General features: G+C 36.9%; 1 protein-coding gene across 2 annotated transcripts in view; it reads left to right on the forward strand.

Annotated features, from left to right (window-relative positions):
* RIT2 (Ras like without CAAX 2) overlaps nt 1-20,142 on the forward strand; it is a 418,989-nt gene that overhangs the window by 271,270 nt on the left and 127,577 nt on the right. The gene's annotated exons all lie outside the window — the stretch shown is intronic.

Genomic DNA, 20,142 nt, shown 5'->3' on the forward strand with positions numbered 1-20,142 from the left:
AAAGGGGATTTATTTTGTTAGTTCTTCAGAGGAAAGGCAGCTAACTTTCCACTGAGGTTCTTTCTTACGTGGGAAGGCACAGGATGGTCTCTGCTGGCCTTCTCTCCAGGCCCCTGGGTTCCAACAACTTTCCCCGGGGTGACTTCTTTCTGTACCTCCAAAGGCCTGGGCTGAGCTGCGAGTGCTGAGATGACAAATGCCGAGCTGCTTAGGCTGTGCTACATTGTGCTCTCTCATTTAGGCACCAGCCAATTAAGTCAAACGTCATTCATTGCAGTAGGCATGTCTCCTAGCTGACTGTAGATAAATGTGCAACAGATGAGGTTCAGGTACCATTGGCTCATGTCCACAGCAACAGAACTAGGTGCCTTCACCTGGCCAAGTTGACAACTGAATCTAACTACCACAGAAGTCATTCAAAAATCACAGTTGACTTTAGGTATGATCCAGGGCCTAAGATGCTCTGAAAAGCCATTCACTTTGGTAACCTTGGTGAGACAGTTTCAGAGGAGGGGGGAGCTGTAGAAGAAACTCCTTGGTTTAAATCGGTTAAAGAGTGAGAGCTGAGGAGGTAGAAATTTTAATTGCAGATAGCCCTTAAAGAAGCTTGACTGTAAAATGGAGGAAGATTTCTGTGAGGTGGGGTCCAAAGGTGTCCTTTTATAATATGCACTAATTGCATTATAACAAACCAGCCTAGCCTCTTCAAGTTCCAAAATTTTCTAATGTTCCTCAACCAAAGTTTTACCTATTCTAAATTCTGTTTCCTTTGACCTATCAGGTAGCATTTTGCTCCTCTGACAAATTAATCTTTGCTCTGTGGATAATAACAGGTTGCTAGAGTACTATTCCAGGTAACGTAATAATACACTGACAGAACTCTCCAGGAGAATGAAATGAATGCCTCTAATAATGGGTGTAGTGTCAGGGAATGAAATTTGAGAACAACTGGGGTATCTAACATTTTGAGAACGATGTGGCCTATGAAAGCTACAACATCAACAGCCATAATGTGGAGAAAATGTGATGGAAAACTATCAACCATTACAAAAGCTGGACCCAAAGTTCCTTTTATTTATTCCAGGGTTATGTATGGAGATTTCCAAAGGGAACTTTTCTCAGATGACTAGTATTACCTTGGGTTTCTTATAGCTTTGACCTTAACTGTTGACATTAGGAAAAAGAGGGTAGTTTCCTTCAGAGGTTTGCACCATCTGTGCTGAGATAATTCAACTGACAATCCATAGGGACAAACAGCCTCAGAAGATATATCAAGTTCAAAAACTGTAAGCTCCCAAGAGAGACTGCCTAGATTGACCATGGGCTACCAGTGTCTTCTTAGAATGCCTTTGGGATTCACTGCTATGCTTAGCTTTAAACTGACAGTTTTCAGAATGTTTCTCTGAGTTGAGTCTTAAGATATCACAATTCTTAATTTTGTGATATGTATTATTTGGGTTTATTTGGATTATTTGCTAGAAATTGATGCCTTGAAAACATTTTTTATCTTTTTTAAAGCTGCATGACTCTCAGATTTCTATGGAAAAAGTAATAGGGTGTTGGGAAGACACTGCTCTGCTCCTTATAAGCTGCATCATTTCAGGGGAGCCAGTTGATGCTCCTGGGTTCCTAATCAGAATATGATACTGGCTGGACTCATGATCTTCATGGCCCCTGTTTTAATAAGTAATAGTTGGATTAAAGAGAAAAATTAGTCATCTGAGCAGAGGATCTCTGGGGTGTGAAACATCTGGGTATTTTGGATCACCCAAGATTTGAATAAAACTTTTCCCTCTTTATATGCCTGGAATCATAAAATCATACTTCAAAGGATTATTTACATAGTCACAATTCAACTTTTTCTGAAAATAGTACTGGGGCTTCCCACTGAGAGAAGAGATTTGCTCTTCCTTTCAAGTGTTGGACAAAACAAAAGGAAATTTGAGAAACCCTAAGCATTCATCCTTAGTAACCAATTTGCAAAAGTGCCGTGTGGAATCTGTCTCCTGCTGAGGCTCTAATGTCCAATTTCTTCGACAGAGAATTTGCACATGAAGTATGATAATATTTGGCAAGGAAATTAACGTAGTTATAGATGGAACAAATACAGAGTACCTGAAATTAACTACAGAGCAATTACAATGACGTTGTGCACCGTGCAATACTCCATTAAGCAATATTAGATCACCAGCTACTTCTGTGTCTGGCTTTATTGTCAGGAAAAAAACTTACATAGCCTTAGTAGAGTTTTGTGTAATCATCAGGGTTTTACATATGGTAGCATCTCCGGTCTACCTGGGTTCTGAAATTCATAAAGAAACACACACACACCAGTTTAAACCCCAAGGTATTTATTTAATTTTATTTCAAAAGTGCTCTTATTTTGTAACTTATAGACTTATGACTATTGGTCTTTAGATACACAGTGAGAACATATATTTCTTAGGTAAGGATTTTATTAATATATTTAAATGTATATAATTTCATATTCATTTAAATGAAGATTAACTGTATACAATAAACAAAGATTGTGGAGTATCGTATCAAGGGAGAAGATATCACACTATCAAATTCCCTGCCATCACACTGCTTTCAAATGGGACTTTATCCAAATTCTCCTAGGTAATTATCTTTATCCAATTTGAAAATATTTTAGATAAAACAAACTTACCACTTTCTCTATGTCTAATTCCAATAAAAACTTTCTTTTCCAGGCAAAATCCTCTCTCTATACACATGGGTCATGATTGTTTTTTCTGTGGAGGTAGTCAGTACTGATCTATATACACAGCTACAAATGCAATTAAAATGTAGGCTCATAAAGGACTTTGTTCTGTTGCTCACTGTGTTCCAAGCACCTAGAGCATTTCCTCTTACACAAGGGCTGCTCAATAAATATGTTATTAATATTGGGCTAGGATGCCTGTATGCAACACTAGAGGTGGAGGCAGGTGCTGACAGTAGATCCCCCATTGCAAATACATGGCCAAACAATGACCCCCTTGGTTACCAACCCTCCTATTCACTATTAAACATTGTTTAAGTGTGAGGGGAGGCATATCATAAATCTAAAAATAATTCTGCATAGCTTACTAGAATTATAAACCAATGTTCTCACAGACTGTACAAGAAGTTCTGCAACAGGAATTAATTATACAAGTAGAGCTCTATGTTCAACATGAGACAGTGGTCTCCTCCAGTGCACACCATTCTCATGCAACCACCCCATTTGCCACTAGCAGAAATCAAAGCTTATCATTTCACTGATTGATCAGAGTCAAGCTAGTAGTGAGCAATTGCCAGTGACTGGAACCAATGATCTTCCTTCCAAATTCAGGCCTGTTTTATGCTGACATGAAAAATTCACCCCTTTTGACTGAATTTCTAGTCAGTTCCACAAGCCAAGCAGTACACTTAGCATAAAGCATAACAAGAATTAACTGGTTGTTTAACTGGACTGATGGATACTTCCAGGTCCAAATACTTGAAGCAAATGGTCATAGTTCCTGTTCTAAGTAAATAACCATCACTGAATTTACCAAACACTACTGTAAGCATAACATTTTTAAATGGGTAACATAGAGGAATGAAAAATGATCAGCCTCATAAGAAGTAATATACCACCGTCTAAGACCCAGACACCTCACATTCGGCCTGCAAGCGTTTGCAGACATATGTCAAGGGTGGCAAGGATGGATCAGCATTGCCTCTAGTTTGATATCTTCAGTGCCTCAGTAGCTGGATGATTTCCCATCCTTGACTGCTGTCCCATTAAGCTTGCATTTTACTGCCCAGCCATAAACTTGAATGACAGAAAATAAATAGTTAAAAACTAATCAGATGGAAGGCTAGGGCCCAATGTGACCTCATCTGTTTGAAATAGGAAGGCATAAATGGCAACTCGAGGCTAATTTGGAAAAAGCATGAAGTGCTTGTTTTCTGTAGCAAGGAGGAAATAAGGTCTTTATAGCCCCGTGAAAGAAACTTTTAGATTTAAATAAACAACAAGCTCTGGAATGATCCATCCTTGTGCCTGGAAACAATTTAAAAAGGAAGATTCATATTTCCTTTATAAAACATCCAGATTATGTGATTTAGAGCTTAGTTGAGGAGGAAAAACATAATGGAAACTCGGTGTGCATTTGGACAATAATATACAGAGAATCTTGCCTGACTGTTTTAGATTTGCCTTGCTGCATGGTAGGTCCAGCTAATCACTGTACTGCTGATTATAAAACATGACAGAGTATAGTAATGCATTGCTCTCTGTCCAGTATAATAGTGGTTATACCATAACAACCTGTGTTAAAAATAAGCCCTCCCTTTTGATCCTTATGGTCTGCTACAGGCAAAAACATCTGTGCAAAATTAAGATGTAGACTCTTAAGTTTTGCTCCATTCTACCGCTTTCTTTTTTCTAAATGTGTCCCTTTGGTTGTCCAATTCTCTACTCATTGCCAGGACATAAACAACAGGTGTTTATAATTAGAGCCAGCTTCGCTCCTTCCACATTATACCTTGTTGCTTTCCAACATTCATTAATTCAATAAATATTCCTCATCCACTTCCTGAGTACTGAATATTGGCCATGAATGCAATGCACATTTGTTTCTTGGCAAGCTCTTGATTGAATGGCCATAATGTGCATAATGTTTAACGTACCAAGGGAATTAATGAACAGGGGGCAGAAGAGGGACATCTACCCAAGTTGACCATTTAGGGATGTTTAGTAGAGGAGATAACATCTAAATTGAGATCCTAATGGAGAACTGGCATTACTTAGATGAAGAAAGAGATAAACAGAACAGAGTATGATGAGAGAGAGAGAGCATGGACAATCTGAAGAATTTCAAATCATTTCTGGGTATACTGCATGCATATGGAGGAGTCAGAAAGGAACCAGAAGAGTGGCCAAGCAGCTGGATCATGGAGAGCCTTAGGCTTTTACACCCCAATTTGTATTTTACCCTGAAGATTAAGAGATATTACTGATAGATTTAAATAAAGGAGTTACTTATTTTTATTTACATATTAGAAAAGATCATTCCAGAGACAGAATAAAAGGTCATTTAAAGGGACAAAACCAGATACAATCAGTTAAATCTACTACAGTGAGAAAAGAAATGCAGAATGGTAACTCAACAAGGCAGTGACAATGGGAAAGCAGAGAGGTGTTGGGAGACAGAAGAAAGAAATGGATTCAAGGCTACTGAGATAGTCAATAAGAAATTTATTGAATAATTTTAATTACATAACAAGTAAAAATGAGGTGTTTGAGCAAACTCCCAGGCTGGTTGGTTTGTTTCTTTCTTGGGTTGTGCTTTGCTTTTTATTTGTTTTTGTTTTTGCTTTGGCATGTGCAGGCTCCAGGTTTTTTTTGTTTTTTTTTTTTTGTTTTTGTGCTTTGTTTTTATAATCAGTGTGTTAGGTGTAGTGCCATTCACAATGATGTATGGATTATCAGAGAAGCAGCAGGCTTGCAGTGGGTGGGGAAGAAAAGAGGAATTTTGCATAGGACCCACAGCTTGCCTTTAGTCACTGTTTCAAAATAAAGAAGTTTGGAGATTCCAGTTTCAAAGTCATCAATGATATGTAGTATTCAAAGGAGGGGAAGTAACAGAAAAAAAGACAGAGACAGGAAGCTTTGGGGATCAGGGACGAGACCAGGGAGAAAATATCTAAGAAAGAAAGTGAGAAAATTAACCTTAAATGAAGAACAGGGAAGAACAATGACACAAACGCAATGACAAAGAAAAGGTTTCGAGAATGGCAGAATGGTTCCTGCTACAGGTGGTAGATTGAACACGTGCAGACATTTTCAGTCCTCTGCCAATCCTACAAAATCAACAGTAAGTGGATGTTTTCAGGGGGGAAAATCTACAGGGTAAAGTAAACAGAAGAGAAGACATGCACAATAAAAGTTGAGAAGCTGGAAAGCAGTTCCTAACTTAGCAGTAACGGAAACTGATAAATAAACTGATTTATGACACAGAATCACCAAATGACTCTGTTTATTGATGGGGCTAGAGATAGGGCTTAATTAGGAGGATAACTGGATAGTCTGTGTTAAAATAAATTTTAATAGTACATGTGCTACCCTTTACCCTTCTTGCATTGAGAAAAAGGTTGATTTGGGGAAGGGCAGAATAGCAACTCTAACAGGGACACAAGGCTCGCTTGAGTGAGGTGGGACCATACTCTAAGGAGAGGAATTAAATGAACATTGTAATCCTGTGTGTTGCAGCCCTTAGCCCTCTTTTCCACTCAGCTCCCAGAAATTTGGTGGCCAGATCAGAAAATTGGAGTCAGTGTTTCCAGAAGAAAATGAGCAGCCCGAAAGAAAGTAATGCCTAAATATTTTCATATAAAAACTTTTCAGCCAAATCACCATTTTATGAAGCTTATGATTGAGAGACCTTACCTATCATTCAGAATTTCTTATTAACTGTTTGGTTCCCCACTCTTAAATCTGAGAAGATGGCGTCAGATCACCTCATGTTGGAGGAAAGCCTTTTAAGGTAAAATCTAGAAGACAAAACAAATGGAAATGGGGAAGAAAATTTAAGACACAAATCCTTCATTGTTGTCCTCAGAAAGAGGAAACAATACTGTATCCATGAAATAAGAAAAAAGATACTGTTATAAAAGGAATATTTAAAGAACCAAAACAATCAGTTTGTAGAAAGAAAATAAAAAACAAACAAAACACAAATGACACATAAAGGATCAGGAATTAAAATTACTCCTGCTCCATGAGACTTTCTAGCAACATTTGAACTTTGAAAACAGTGAAACAATGTCTTAAAAAGTCTGAGTGTGAATTCCAATAAAATCCATATCTAGCCTAAAATTAATTAAGGGTGATATCCAGATTTTAAGATCTTATTTTCCTCCATGCACCTTTTTTAGTTAACTCTGGGAAAATATTCTCCATCAAATGAAGGGGTATAACAATGTAGAGGAAGACCTGATGCATAGAAAAGGAGGGCTTCACCTCCAAAGGAAGGTGAAGGAAATTCCTCAGAGTGGTGCTGAAAGGATATTCCAGGATGACAACTGTATACCAGGGTTGGAAACCAACCACTCAGATTGGAACAGGTCAGAAGTTATTAGGAAACATTTCTATAGGGAGATAGATTTGGTAGACTACCTGATATATCTATATGACTATATAATATAGTAATATAATGAGAGAATGAGGATAATTGGAGGAGAGGTTAGTGTTGCTAAAAATACAGAAACAAAAACAAAGACCCAGGTATTTATTAACTCCAGAATTAATAAAAGCTGAGGAATCACATGGCTCGATTTAGATTAAAATCCAACACTCCAATCAAATTATGTTATAAGGATATGGGGAAAATGATTGATCAGACAATATGTATGTGCATAGGGAAGAGGAGATTAAAAAAGCTAGATCCTCACTTTCCAGAGTGGGATGTCAAGAGAAAATGCCTAACACAGGAAAATCAGGAAGTAGCAATATAAGCATAGTTTGTTGTAATGTGAAAGGTTAACACTGAAAGAATAACAAAAGGTTTGAAAGTGTTTACAAATAAGAAGGGAAAGTTTAGCAGAAGAAATGGGGGAGTGGTATGGAGGTAGTGAGAGGCAGGAGATTGTTGTTTTTGTAGCTTTAGTAAGTATAAATTTCAAGCTAGAACCTAGGCACCTAGAGGATAGAGGTTTTGTCTATATGTTCCGTCATGTATGGCCAGCATCTAGACCACAGCCTAGCACACAGTGGCTACATAAGAAATATTCACTGATGAGATGCCAACATTAGCCATGGAGAATTAGGAAGTTACTATTATAGAGATAATTCCAGAAATAAAAATTAATAGTATTTGCAATTTCAATGTCACCTTAGAGAAAGATCTCTCAGGTCAGTAACACAGTAGAAATTGAACATTAAACCATAAATGAGGGAGGGCCATGGTGGCTCAGCGGCAGAGTTCTCACCTGCCATGCCAGAGACCCCTGGTTCGATTCCCAGTGCCTGCCCACTCAAAAACAACAATGACAACAAAGAAACCGTAAATGAAAATTAAGAACATCACATTAAGTTATATATATATCACACAGCCTGATTATATGTTTTCTACCTATATCTGAGCTGTTCTGATTCTTTTAATAACTTGATAGTTCTATTCTTTGGCTTCAAAAATATCTATCTTTAAACATGATATTTCTCATGGGTAGTAGGAGATGGGGTGGGGGTGGGGCAAAATGTTTTCTTTACTCCTTGGAAAAATGGAAATCCTTAGATAATTAAAAATGAGAATAAACTTTCTCTATGGCTAATGTTCTGTGTCATTCTTTACTGTCAGGTGTGGCCTATCCTGGGAAAGTGGAGTTTAAAGCTGTGAGTGGAATGGCTCAAAGGGTCTGGATTTTCCACTACTGCTTTCACAGCTAGCAAGACTTTTAAAAATCTAGGTCTCTAAATGTCACAAGAATTGACCTTTAATCATCTTAATGCATGTGATAGAAGCTAATTTTCACAAAATATTGTTATGTAGTAACAGAGAATTAAATATACCCGTAAAAGACCATAAGAGCATAATGCTGCCACTTAAACAATGTACTTCCCAGTGCATTCACTGTTACTTATTAGAGAAAACATGCAGTGAAATAAATATGGATCTCTAAATAAATGAACAGGAAAGACGCATTTCTCAAAACTACCTGAGGACATGTTTTCCAGTGTTATTTACCAACTTTACAAGATTCGGTTATAATGTTATTCAAGGTGTGGTGTTTTTTCCCTCTCCTCTTGTGATTACTTTTCTCACAAGTGGTGGAGACCAGGGAGAGCCAAGAGGCATGCAATTGAAAACAAAGTTAATATAAGATCTCGTTCCTCCTCCCTCATCCTAGATGCTCCCTTTCCCTCTACTCCCCTAAAAGGTGGTACGTTATATGAAGAATCTTTCTTCACAAATTAGTATATTTTCTTTCCCAAACGATTTCTTACACAGTTCAAATAATGCTTGATTTCAAAATGCATTATGAGTATTTGGTTATGTGGAAAGCATCTGAGCTAGGAGTCAGAGACCTAAGTTATATACAATCTCGGTTATTCTAGTGAGAGCTGTTTTAGTCATCTCACTTCTCTGAGAACAAATTTTTAAACCACTGGTCACAGTATTGAAATCTTAAATGGGTTGGGAGGACCTTTCCAGCTTAAAATGTTGTGATTTTAATATTTCAGTGACTAATTGAATTGACTTTTTTTTTTTTTTTTACGTGTGTGATTTGACCTTCAGACATCTGTTGATGTTTTAGGAGGTACACAGGTTAAGGGATCCCCTTGCAAAAAGCATCTCCTTCCCAAGTGTCATTCTGATGATGACAACATTTGAGAAGAATCCATTGGCATAAAGACTTTTTTCCTCTCTCTTTCAATGCTCTTCTCAAATGCAAATAGCAGAGTCATGCAGTGCGTTGCATCTTTAGAACTCTGTCATGATAAAATTGATTAGATCACTCGATTCACCATGAGAAAAAGGACAGGAAAAAAAATACGATAAGAATATTTAAGGTGGGGATGAACAAAAGGTGGCATCAGTAATTGTATCTATTCTTGCTCATTTTTCCTGAAGCTATCTGTAATTGTAATATAAGTATCTGGCTTTCCAATTGTGTTCTTTTTGCAAGCTCCCAAAATGTGTCATTAAACTAATCTGCAGCTACATGAAATCAACATGTTGAATAAGGACTGTAAAAATGGTATCAACCAAAAGATTTGCCCACATTCCATTAAGTATCTCAATGTTTCCACATATTCAAATGTTTGTTATTTGTGGCGCAATAACCAAAACATCAATGACAGCACAATACCTCTTACTAATGCTTTGCAATATGTGACATAATGTTCTCTTGCTTATGTACTAAACAATGCTGGAGAGTTGACTGGTGTATTATTTACTTATTTTTAGCAAAGAAGGCAACTAGGGGCTTTAGGAAGAATAACTTAGCGTACCGAAGTATGACAGCCAAAAATCCTAAAACCCAAGACTGTATTCATTGCCCTTTGCCTCAAGAGACAAGAATGACATGGGCAAGCAAAAGCTACAGAGCAAAGAAAGTAAAATATGGGCAGAACGAGAAATACTAAAAGAAAATGAAGTAAAGAGGCTGCAGACACCATTCTAGAGATAGCTGAGAGGAAGAAAAGCTATTCGCAGAAGTAATGACATGCTTTAGGTGATTACTATCAAGGGTGCCAGACACACTGAGAGGCCAACTTCTCTGATTCTGAAGTTTTCTGCCTGCTTGGATCTGGACTGTGTGACTTTACTTCTCCACCAGAGGCTGCATGTGCACATCAGTCTGTGCCTGAGAATAGGTGTGATTCCATGTGTTCAAATATTTGTTATTCATGGTGCAGTAACCAAGACAGCTGGTTCTTAACCAAGAGGGGTGAGCCCTCTTCACCCCCCTCACTACTGTTTCCTCTACAGATTTCCCGAACTGTGGACTGGTGTGCAAAATTACATCATCAGAACTTCAGCTTAGCATTTTGGTGCCTGAGAGAATTCACATCCCACAGTGAAGAGATGTTTTCCCAGTTCTCAGGACACACAACACTGTGACCAGGGGGACCCGGTTAGAAGTCAGGGCAGAGGGCCTGGGACATGACATATGGGGAACAGTCACACGGTGTCACGACGGCAAGGCCTCAGAAACACAAGACTGATTCTTAGTCCCGAACACACATGAATAAAAATAGAGCATTTCACCAAAATTACTTTTTCAGTTAAAATTAGAAATCTTCAAGAGTTTCAACAAGGCAAAAGAGAACAAGGTTTCTTCTGCTGTAAAGATTCCTATTTCAGTCACATACAAATATCAGTTGTGTTTATGTAAAACAGTTTGACTAAAATATGGATCCTCAACAAATCTGCAAGTATAAATACGAAGACAAAAAAAAAAAAAAAAGAAAACTTCTTTTACATAGACCTCAATTAAATTACAATATTAAGCAGGCTGCAGCAGGAGTCCATTAAAGATTTAGTTACCTTCTGTGGCAAACATTAAGAAGCTATTACTCAAATTCTATTTAAACTGTTAAAAGGAATTAAAATGTATAAGAAATACCAATACATATCATAAGCTAATTTTCTAAGAAAAGCTTAGCAGCTGATAGATTGTTTAAGCCTGTCCAAGGTTTTAGTCTCATACTCAATAATTCAGAGCCGAGAGCTAGGTTATGTTGATTCGTAATTTGCTCCCGTCCATCTCTCAGTGGAATGGTGATGGAGAATCGGGCCTTGTTGCCCGTTCTGCATCGGAAGTTGTGCTCTCCAACTTAAACTCAGCAGTTATCAGCAAGTAAGTGACTGTCTTCTTCCAGGGCCTACAGATCACTCACCCTCGAGGTTTCTGATTCCCAATTCACTACTTCACACTGTCATGCAGCACTTTCTGCTTCAAAACCATTGCTAAGAACAGAGAAGTTAGTATTTCCCTTTTTTTTTAGCTTAGAAAATTTGTGCTCCCCCTCCTTCCTGAAATGAATTACTTTTAAGGATGGAGGGTTCCTTCTTTTTAGTTTTATTTCTGTTGTATGCTTGCTTTAAAAAGTTTGCAACATCTGCTTTCATCATCTTGAGAGTGCTTTCTGTTCAGCAAAAGAAAAATACTATTTTTTTCCTCCTTAGTGTGCTTACACCATTTTTCTCTAATCAAAAGATTGTCAAGTAGCTGTTATCCAGTTAGGTGGATAACAAAAGAAAATAATTTACTAGACCTGTGTAAAATGAAACTATGCAAAATAAAAAAGGGGAATTATTATTTAGAATTAAAGTGTCCTTTAATTTGCCTTTTGTGTTTTCACTCATAAGAATTACTCTCACTCTCATAATTAGTCAGTAATTATTTATTGAGTACCATCTATTATGTGAATCAGCTTTGCTTTACTTACAGGGGATAATTTAATAGTATGAATTGTGCTATGAACATTAAATGTAATGGTTTCAACGATAGGAATATTTCCTCCATTGGAAAGCTTTAAGTTTCATTCAGGAGATAAAAAGAGGGAGCGGGGGTGGGGGAGAGAGAGAGAGGGAGGGAGAAAGGAAGAGAAAGATTACATTTCAATGATAAAAAAATAAACTGGGCATAATGGACATGCTACTGCCCAGCAATGCTCTGATATTTTTTATTATTAGAGAAGTTGTAGCTTAAGAGAAAAATCACACAGAAGAAACAGAGTTTCCATATAGCCACCATTACACACAGTTTTACTGATTATTAACTTTGAATTAACATGGCACCTTTTTTACAATTGGTGAAGCAAAATTATAATTATACTATGAACTATAGGTTATACATAGTTTGCATTAGGGTTCACTGTTGTACAGTCCCATGGTTGTTTTGTTGTTGTTGTTATATTCTAGTAACATATATACAATGTAAAATTTCCCTTTTTACCACATTCACATATATAAGTGTTGTTCATTACATTCACAATATTGTGCTACCATTGTGCATTATCAAAAGTTTTCTGTCATCCCAAACAGAAACTCTGTACCAATTTAGCCCTAAACCACCATTCCCAACCCCCACTGTGGCCCCTGGTAAGTGTATTCTAGTTTCTGTCCCTATGGATTTGCTTATTCTAATTATTTCGTATCTGTGAGCTCTCACAACATTTGTCCTTTTGTGTATGGCTTATTTTATTCAACATTATGTCTTCAAGGTTCATTCACATTGTCACATGTATATCAGAACTTCATTATTTTTACAGCTGAATAATATACCATTGAGTGCATATACCACTTTTTATTTATTCATCCATTGGTCAATACACACTTGGGTTATGACCATCTTTGGCAATTGTGAATAATGCCTCTATGAACATAGGTGTGCAAATATCTGTTTGAACCCCTGCTTTCAAATCTTTTGGGTATATTTATATCTAGAAGTGGGTTTGTTAGGTCATATGGTAATTCTATACTTACATTTCTGAGAAAGCCCTGATCTGTTTTCCACAGAGATTCTGCCATTTTTCATTTCCACCAGCAATGGACAAGTGTTCCTATTTCTCTACATTCTTCCCCACACTTGTTTTTTGTTTTGTTTTAATAGTAGTCATTCTAGTGGGTGTGAAGTGGTATCTCATTGTGGTTTTGATTTATATTTCCCTAATGGCTAATAATATTCAGCATCTTTACTTCATGTGCTTTTTGGCCATTTGAATATCTTCTTTGGAGAAATGTGTATTTGCATCTTTTGCTCAATTATAAATTCGGCTGTTTGTTTTTTTCTGTTGTTGTTATTAAGTTCTAGGATTTCTTCATATATTCTGAATATTAAACACTTATCAGATGTATAGTTCCCAAATATTTTCTCCCATTAAGTAGGTTATCTTTTTAATTTCATGGTCAAGTCCTTTTGTGCACAGAAGTTTTACTTTTGATGAAGTTTCATTTATCTATTTTCTTCTTTTGTTGTCCATGCTTTTGATGTAAGGTCTGAGAAACCGTTGCTTAATAAAAGGTGCTGCAATGCTTCCCTATGTTTCCTTCTAGAAGTTTTATAGTTTTGTTTCTTGTAATTGGGTCTTTGGTCCATTTTGGGTAATTTTGTATATAGTATGTGGTAGGGGTCTGCTTCAGTTTGCTAAAGCCACCAGAATGCAGTATACCAGAAATGAGTTGGCTTTTGCAACAGGGATTTATTAGTTTACAAATTTACTGTTCTAAGGCCATGAAAATGTTCAAGTTAAGGCATCAGAGAAGGAAGATACCTTCTCTGAGGAAAGGCTGCTTGCATCTGGGGTTCCTCTGTCATATGGGAAAGCACATGGCTAGGAATCTGCTGGTCTTTCACTCCCTATTCCGTTGTTTTCAGCTTCTAATTCCAGTGACTTTCTCTCTGTGTCCTGTAGATCTTCTCTTGGTGTCTCTGGGGCATTTCTCTCTCTGAGCTCACTCTCATTGTTTCTGCCTTTTATCCTTTCATAAAGGACTCCAGTAAAACATTAAGACCCACCTTGAATTCAGTGGGTCACATCTTTTTTTTTTTTTGGCATGGGTAGGCACTGGGAATTGTTCACATCCAATTGAAACAACCTAACCAAAAAGTCCTGCCCACAATAGGTCTGCACCCATGTTTTAGTATGCCAAAGCTGCCAGAATTCAACACACCAGAAATGGATCAGCTTTTAACCAAAGGAGATTTATTTAGTTAAAAATTTATAGTTCTTCAGAGGAAAGACAGCTAACTTTAATCTAAGGTTCTCTGTTACATGGGAAGGCACACAGCCATGTCTGATGGCCTTCTCTCCTGGCTTCGGGGTCCAAGGGCCTTCCCTGGGGTGATTCCTTTCTGCATCTCTAAACAGTTGGGCTGAGCTGTGACTGCTGAGATGATGTATACTGAGCTTCTTGGGTTGTGCTGGGTTGAGCTCTCTTCTGATCTCTCTCTCTTTTAAGCCTCCAGCTAATTAAACTAAACATCACTCATTGTCGAAGGCACTCCCCTTTTCACATTGGAATTTCACATGCTAATGATTCAAGTCTACAGCATGAGAACTCAGCACCATTAACCTGGCCAAGTTGACACCTGAGCCTAACTACCACAACCCATAAGACTGGATTAAAGGAACATGGCCTTTTCTGGTACATAACAGCTCCAAACTACCACAGGGTCCACTTCCATGCTTTTGGATATGGACAGCCTGTTTTCCTAGCAGCATTTGTTGAAGAAACTATTATTTCCCCATGAGTAGACTTGACCTCCTTGCAGAAATCATTTTGTTGTATATTTGAGGACTTATTTCTGAACTCAATTCGATTCATTAGTCTATATGTCTGTTCTTATGCCAGTACGATGCTGTTTTGTTTACTGTAGATTTAAAATGTTTTAAAATCAGGAGGTGTGAGTCCTCTACCTTTGTTCTTTTTCAAGATGTTTTTGGCCACTGGGACTCTTAGCCTTCCTTATGGATTTGATGATTGGCTTTTCCATTTCCTCAAAAAAGGCTATTGGAATTTTGATCAAGGTTGTATTGAATCTGTTCATTGCTTTGAGTAGACTTGACATCTTAACAGTATTTAGTCCCCCAGTTCATGTGTCCATGAACAGAAAATGTGCTTCCAATGATTTAGGTCATCTTTGGTTTCTTTTATACATTGTTTTCCATATACAAGGGCTTTACATTCTTGGTTGTGTTTATTATAAATATATTACAAATAGAATTTTTTTCTTGATTTCTTCTTCAGATTATTCATTGCTAATGTATAAAAGCAGTATGAATTTTCGTGTGTTTATCTTGTATCCTGCCACTTACTGATTTCATTTATTAGCTCTGGTAGCTTTGTTGTAGATTTTTCAGGATTTTTCTATATAAAGGACCATGTCATCTGCAAATAGGGAAAGTTTCATTTTTTCCTTTCCAACATAGATACCTTTTCTTTCTTTCTTTTGCCTAATTCCTCTGGCTAGAATTTACAGTAAAGGATTGAATAACAGTGGTAACAGGGGGCAGCTTTATCTTATTCTTCATATTAGTGGGAAAGTTTTCAGTATTTCACCAGTATAATGTTAGCTATGGATTTTTCATATATACCTTCTGATTTCTTTTAATAAAACTGTCCCTTTGGTTCCCATCGGGGAAAGACACATTATTGCTTTTTGCCATGTGGAGTCAGCTTGGGGATTGGATATGACCAGTTAAGCACAAGAAGCAAAGTCCGTCATTCTGACCACAGCTGTGGTTCCCAAACTGTGAGCCATAGGATCTGGGAAATTTTCAAGAGGAACAGCATTAAGTCACATCTTTTGGACACCATAACACAACAGATGGAACTGCAGCTTTCCACAACATCACATATTTGTGAAACTGGCTTTTCAGCATTTATTGTGATATTAAAAACAAAACAAAAAACCAAGCACTAAGTGCAAATCAATATGAGATAGTCTGAATCTAATATTTGAGTTGTATGATACCCAATAAGCAGGAAATCCTGCTAGTAATTACTTGTGATTATTTAAGTATAAAAATTTAAATAATTTTCTTTCAATTTACATGTACTGTGTTTTCAAATGGCTACTACATTTTTTTTTTTTTAACATGGGCAGGCACCGGGAATCGAACCCAGGTCCTCAGGCACAGCAGGCAAGCGTTCTTGCCTGCTGAGCCACTGTGGCCCTACTACATTTTAATTAGCAGTACATAATGCTAATTAAATTGATTGGATCTAACTACTTAACAAAGAGAACTGTTAAGTGTATTTACTTTGGCCTGGCACGCCATGAAAAAATTGAGACACAAGTGAATAGAATTGTTTGGAATCCCCTCGACAAAAGTGATTGATTCAGGATGGGCACAGAATGCACATCTAGCCAGTGAGTTCTAAGTCCTCTATTTAAGGGTTGTAGGGGGAAGTTCTTTTCCCTCTGGCAGAAATTTTGTGATGTGAGGGGGAGGTCTGACAGTGCTTAGGGTCACAACATGAACCTTGAAGATGAAGCCAACAATAGATCACAAGGAAGAAGAAAACAAATCAGGATCTTGGTGACATTTGAGCAACTGAAACAATACATGACTGAATCCCAGTTCTGTCTCTGGACCTTTAAGCTTTATGAGCTAACAAAATTCCCTCTATTATCTTAGATATATTGAGTCTATATTTTAGCTATATTTTATGTCACTTACTACTAGAATAATTTAGAATGATAAATTGATAGAACAAAGTCAAGTCCTGTATATTTTGTTTAGTTAATATAAAAAATGTATATATGGAAAATCACTTAAAAAATTTTTTTTTGTATGCTGGGTCACATTTCAGTATTTTTCCGTGTGAGTATCCCATTACTGCAGCATCATTTATTGAATTTTTGTTTGTTGTTTGTTTGTTTTGCTTGTTTGTTTTTGGGGAAGTGCATGGACTAAGAATCGAACCCGGGTTCCCCACATGGCAAACAAAAATTCTACCACTGAACTACCTTTGCACCCCCTTCATTTTTTTAAAGCTCTATGATGAGAAACAATGTCGATGGCTCTGCGTGTTCGTTTTCTTCCCCCTTTTGATTGTGTAGCAGGAGGTAGTTCCCTGAAAGGAGCAAGTCTATGGGACAAGGCCTTGGACAACATCCATTTCCTGGTGCATAGGCTGTCCTCCAGGGCCTGATGTATGCACTCCTTAACATGGTTCGGGGTCCCAGATTCCTTGATATTTCCCTTGTTACTTAGATAAACTGCCACTTAGCAACTCTTGAAGCAGACGTGTAAATATGTTGCTTGGTAAAGAGGTGGAGTTTACTCTCCATTGCATGTTCAGCCTCTTGGACAAAGCAGGCCCAGTTCTTCTATATATTTTTGCCCATCATATACACCTGACAGGCTTAGGCTGTGGAATATTGAGGTTGGGGAATGCATTTGCTCTTCTACTTCTCTGCTTATAAGTTTTCCCCCAATGGTATGTGTTCATGACACACTATTATCTACAGATAGAAATAACATCTGGCTTAAAACCTAAAGTAGTTTGGTATGGATTCCTTGTGTGCTCAGGTAATACTTTATTTGGTATAAATCAGACGATCCACCAAAAACCAGATGATCTGGTTTTATTTTGGCATCATATAATACAAAATATAATTAATTAACTAATCAGCTAATATATGTACATATATCTCCACATCATGTATATGTATTTGTACTTCAAAGAGTTTAAATATAATTTAAAATAAACTTTCCCAGATGAAATAGCATCAGACAAGAAATAACTAGAAAATATTAACCACTAAAATGTGTGTTTATTAGTATAACTGAGTTAAGAAGGGTTAGGGAATGAATATGAGCTTGAGCAATCATTGAAGGTTTAATCTGAGGAGCTTTTACAAACATCAGTTAAATCATAATCTCCCATCATGAGATAGTTATTTTAAGAGTGGTCCATTGTCTGATGTAGGTCACTGCAATTCGAATGTAGACCATAACAATAGCTAAGAGGTCTGCATTCCATATAATAACAATAATAATAGTAGACTTCTTTCAGTTGATGGGAAAGTTAATCCTTTAGGGTGAAATGCTTAATCTTTTGGAGCAAACTTACATTTTTCAGGACTTAAGTAGTTGTTTGTGTACCATAAATCTATTAAGTAATATATAGGAAAAACAAATGGAATTGAAATTCACTGGTGTTAAAACTTAAATCTAAATGTTCTCATTTTTGAGTTTATTTTGGACAGGGTTGCCAACATGCACGTTAACATAGGGAACATTTTACAAGGAATATAGGAGGTATCCTTGCTTCTCCACTGCCCATTACTTCCTCGTGTATGGGATCCTCACTAGTGACACTTTAAAAATGAGTCTGCAGTGAAAGGGAGGTATAAGGGGTATGGAATGTATGATTTTTTCTGTTTTCTTTTTCTTTCTTTTTCTGTATTGATGCAAATGTTCTAAGAAATGATCACGATGATGAATATACCAAAAAAAAAAGAGTCTGTTTCTAAAGTGTTTGATACTCTTTATTGTGTTTTTCATAATTAATAAATAACAAAACCAATACTAGAAAAAGAAGATTTATTTATATGAGAACATTCTTCAGAAGATCAGCTATGTAAACCTCAGCTGATTATGTTGTTAAGAAAAATTCTGATTATGCGTATTTGCTATATATATAAATTTGAATCAGATGACAAGAAAATGGTTCAGGTAGAAATAATATTTTCTAATGCTCAGTTATGTATTGAAGCAAGTAGTCCTTGAGCCATTATCATTCAAGAAACCCGAACTGAAAGAGTATCATTTGGAAGAGAAAGTAAATCTGTTCTGGAACTTGAACTAAAGGAACCTTTTGCATGCAAACATGTTTGGGGCTTCACTGGGGGAGTAATTCACCAATTAGAGCTTCCAGCAATGTAATGGACTGTCCAGCAAAAAAGTGAGAGTCTCTTCAATCCAAATGTACAAGCCAGGGCTGAACTAACATCAGTAACATATGTTTTATAATGGAATTATTGAATTGGGAGAAGAAAGCCAGAAAAAGATGGTCAGTAAGTACCCTCATTCTATGATGATTCTATAATAATTCCAGTTTCCAGTAGAATATTACAATAATAAGTAAAATTGTGGAACCTTCACACATGGTAATTTCTAAGTCATTTGTCAGCCTGTACTCTTCAGTCTTTGGCTTTGATGTTAACAAACATGGATTATTTCTTCCTGAATCCTGTATGTATTCCATCTCCATATAGTTCAGCATAATTTTAATTTAATATAGAGTAGAAGTTAAAAGTTTCCATAATACACACTCTGGTGCCTAGCAAATAATAAGCACTCAATACATCTTTTGGAATGAAAGAATATGTGAAATAAAACATATGCCTGTTGTATCTACCACTAACTGTCCTTAAGACCTTATGAAAATTACCTTGTCAGTTTCAGTTTATTTTCATTGAGATTTAAAAAGTAGAACCTTGCCCTTTACCTACCTCAGATGTCCAGCATATAATTAGCTATTAATATTAATAAGTTATTGAGTATGGGCATGGAAACAAAGGGGACAATTCTGAGAGATCTTATTGAAAAAAAAAATGTTGATTTTGACTTACCTTGTGAAAAGAATACACAAAGTAAGACGGTGATTCTCAGTCTCAGCTGCACATTGAAATCATCTTTGTAGTTTTAGCAGCTACTAATGACTGGGCCCCACCACCAAGGTATTGTGATTTAATTGACCTGGGAGTCCAGAGATTTAACAACTTTCAGGTGATTATAATGGTCAGGCCTTGTGAGAACCATGGGGCACCATGGATGATCCCATGAGGTAGTAAGCATCAGAACGTAGAGAGAGCTGATGTAGAAAAGCTAAGTGAAGGTCCATGGATGCTTGGAGAGGAAACCACTGGAATCACAAGCACAAAGCAGCAAATCAGGAGCCAGGATCTCAGTTGCCAGCCACATGCCTTCCCATCTGACAGAGAAATTCCAGATGCCATTTGGCTTTTCTTTGGAGTCAAGGTATCTTTTTCTGGATGTCTTAGTTTGGACATTTTATGGGCTTACAACTGTAGGCTTTTAACTTAATAAATCCCCTTTATAAAAGCAAATCCATTTCTGGAATATTACATTCCAGAAGCATTAGCAAACTGGAACAGATGGTGAGCTCAAACTAAGGTGGT

This window comes from Tamandua tetradactyla, chromosome 18 (genome assembly GCF_023851605.1).
Source record: "Tamandua tetradactyla isolate mTamTet1 chromosome 18, mTamTet1.pri, whole genome shotgun sequence".
In the NCBI taxonomy this organism is placed as follows: Eukaryota; Metazoa; Chordata; class Mammalia; order Pilosa; family Myrmecophagidae; genus Tamandua; species Tamandua tetradactyla.